The sequence below is a fragment of the Chaetura pelagica genome, unplaced genomic scaffold (assembly GCF_000747805.2).
Source record: "Chaetura pelagica isolate M959 unplaced genomic scaffold, ChaPel_1.0 scaffold107, whole genome shotgun sequence".
NCBI lineage: Eukaryota > Metazoa > Chordata > Aves > Apodiformes > Apodidae > Chaetura > Chaetura pelagica.
Genome location: NW_009953979.1, coordinates 1531275 through 1534242, shown reverse-complemented (window position 1 = coordinate 1534242; position 2968 = coordinate 1531275).

Sequence of the window (2968 nt, the reverse complement as noted above, 5' to 3'; positions counted from 1 at the left end):
ATGACCTCACAACCTACTGGCCACACTCTTCCTTATGCACCCCAGAATTCCATTGGACTTCTTGGCCACAAGGGCACATTGCTGGCTCATGGGTAATTTACTTTCTACCAGGACTCCCAGATCCTTCTGCTCAGAACTGCTTTCCAGCAGGTCCAACCCTAACCTATGCTGGTGCTTGAGGTTCTTCCTCCCCAGGTGCAAGACCCTATATTTCCCCACATTGAACCTCATTAAGTTCTTCTCTGCCCAGCTCTCCAGCCTGTCCAGGTCATGCTGGGTGGCAGCACAGCCCTCTGGAGTGTCAGTCACCCCTCCTAGTTTGGTATCATCAACAAACTTGCTGAAGATACACTCTGTCCCCTCGTCCAGGCCATTGATGAATATGTTGAACAAGTGCAGACCCTGGGAGACACCACTGGTTACAGGCCTCTGACTCAACCCCACTCCGTTAGTCACCACCCTCTGATTTGACCCCTGGGAGACACCACTGGTTACAGGCTTTCATTAATCACCACCCTCTGAGCTCTGTCACACAGTCATCCTTGGATTGTGCAAACCCATGGTGGGACCATCAATGCCACCTAAAGATCAGAAGAAGCCTCCCCAGGCAGTTTTGGTACTGAATGTGGAGCATTGGTGTTGGCTGAGGACACTGTCACCAGAAGCCATTTTCGTGTGAATTAAGACCACAGCATGATGGCTAAGGACCCTGGGATGTTTGTGGTCCTGCTTTGTGGATGGGCAATAGGACACTGATGGCCTTCAGCCTGATGCTTGAGGTAACTCCTCTTGAAGCTCATCAGAGCTGTTACCTGCATGTGATCCACCGTCTTTCATCTCCAGGGTGGGCCACTGCCAGAACACATCAGCTGTAGACCCTGTCAAAGCCTTGGAGAACCCAGGGAAGTACTTGGCTCAGTGCAGGATACGCTCAGTGTCTCCACAAGGATCCTCATAGGTGTCCCAGCCTATAAAACTCTTGCCCCCAGTGCTTTGGGACAACTGTTTTTCTTCTTTTTTTTTTCTTTTTCTTCTTTTTTTTTCTGAAGAGCCTGCCTGCCCTTGGCAGTGGAAATACACAACTGCTGCAGAGCTATGTGCTTGAGCTGCAGCCCTGAGATACCACCTTGGAACTTGTAGGACCTCTCACCTGATGAAGTTGATGAAGCCAAAGTGAAAAGGGTCTTTGCAAGGGTTTCGGTCTTGCAGATGGCTGGTAGTGATGAGACATGCCAATGTGCTTCAACATGGGCTCCCCCAGTTGGTGTTAAGCATTTAAAAGAGCCCACTGTGCAGCTAACTCTGGGATGGAGACACTCCAAGGCCAGGGGAGATGACCTTTCCCTTCTGGACTCTCTAGCCCTGGTTTCTCTGAGCATTTAGTTTGGCTCTTCTATGATATACTCCTGGATGGTTTCTCCTAGGTTCTGGTTTTGGTGGTACCAGCCCACTTGGAGCTACCACCCAGCAGCAGTGCCAGAGCTGGGCCTCAGTGGACAAGGCCTCTTGCAAAGGGATTAGACACAAATGTAGTGGGTTGCAGCCATGCGTGTTGAGGAAGCCCAATGGTACCTCTTGATGAGGTTGCTCTTGATGGTCTTTGAAGGGACGTGGTGACTGGGGTGGGTTCCTGGAAGCTGAGAGGAGGCAAATGACACACCTGTCTTGGAGGATCTGGGAAACTGGGTTGGTTGGCATCACCACAAGCCTTGGGAAGGTGATGGATCATCCTGCAAAGCATTTTCAAAAGTGTGGAAGACAAGAAGGTCATAGGGAGCAGCCAGCATGGATTTATGAAGGGCGAATTGTGCTTAACCAACCTGACAGCTTTCCACAGTTAGACAACCAGCTTGTCTTGACTTTCATCAAGCTTCAGCATTGTCTCCCATGACATCCTCATAGACAAGGTGCTGAAACACAGGGTAGATAAACGGGCAGTGAAGTGGACTGAAACCTGGAGGACCTTGACACTTTCGTTAATGACCAGGATGATGTGGCAGATGCTCCCACAGCAGTTAGCAGATGATGCAGAGCTGGGAGATGTGGATGGTAGACTACAGAGTCATGCTGCCATCCAGAGGAACATCACCAGGCTGGAGAAATGGGCTGGTACGAACCTCATGAAGTTCAACAAGGAGAAGAGTAAAGTCTTGCCCCTGGAGAGGAACAACCCCAAACACCAGGATATGCCATGGGCACACACCAGAGCCATTCCCACCTCTGCTGTCCCATGGCTTACTAGCATCTCCACCACCTCTGGTAGCCCAGGAACGGCTTTTGAAAGAGGATACCTCACTGCATGAGGCCAGGCAAGAGCTGATGTGCTCTTGGCACCTTTCCTTGGGTGTCTTCCAACCCGTTGTATTGCTGGATGGGAGGATGCCCAAGAATACCTGGAATTTAGGGTACACCACATGGCATTTCACAGAATCCTATACTGGTTTGGGCTGGAAGGGACCTCAAAGATCATCTACTTCCAACCCGTTGCCTTGGGCAGGGACACTTCCCACTAGACCAGCTTGCTGCAAGCCCTATCCAACCTGGCCTTCTACACTTCCAGGGAGGGTAAAGGACGTTTTTTTGGGGGTACTTGGGGGTACACTGCATGGTGTATGGAACACACACACCATTTGGGGTACACCGCCCAGCACTGCTCAGTGTCCCACAGTCCCAGGGTCACCCAACCCCCCCTGACACCCATCCCTGTGTCTAGACCAGCTTGCTGCAAGCCCTATCCAACCTGGCCTTCTACACTTCCAGGGAGGGTAAAGGACGTTTTTTTGGGGGTACTTGGGGGTACACTGCATGGTGTATGGAACACACACACCATTTGGGGTACACCGCCCAGCACTGCTCAGTGTCCCACAGTCCCAGGGTCACCCAACCCCCCCTGACACCCATCCCTGTGTCTCCCGTGCAGATCTGCATCCTGGAGTGTGAAGGCGAGGCCGTGCCACGGGCCACCTGG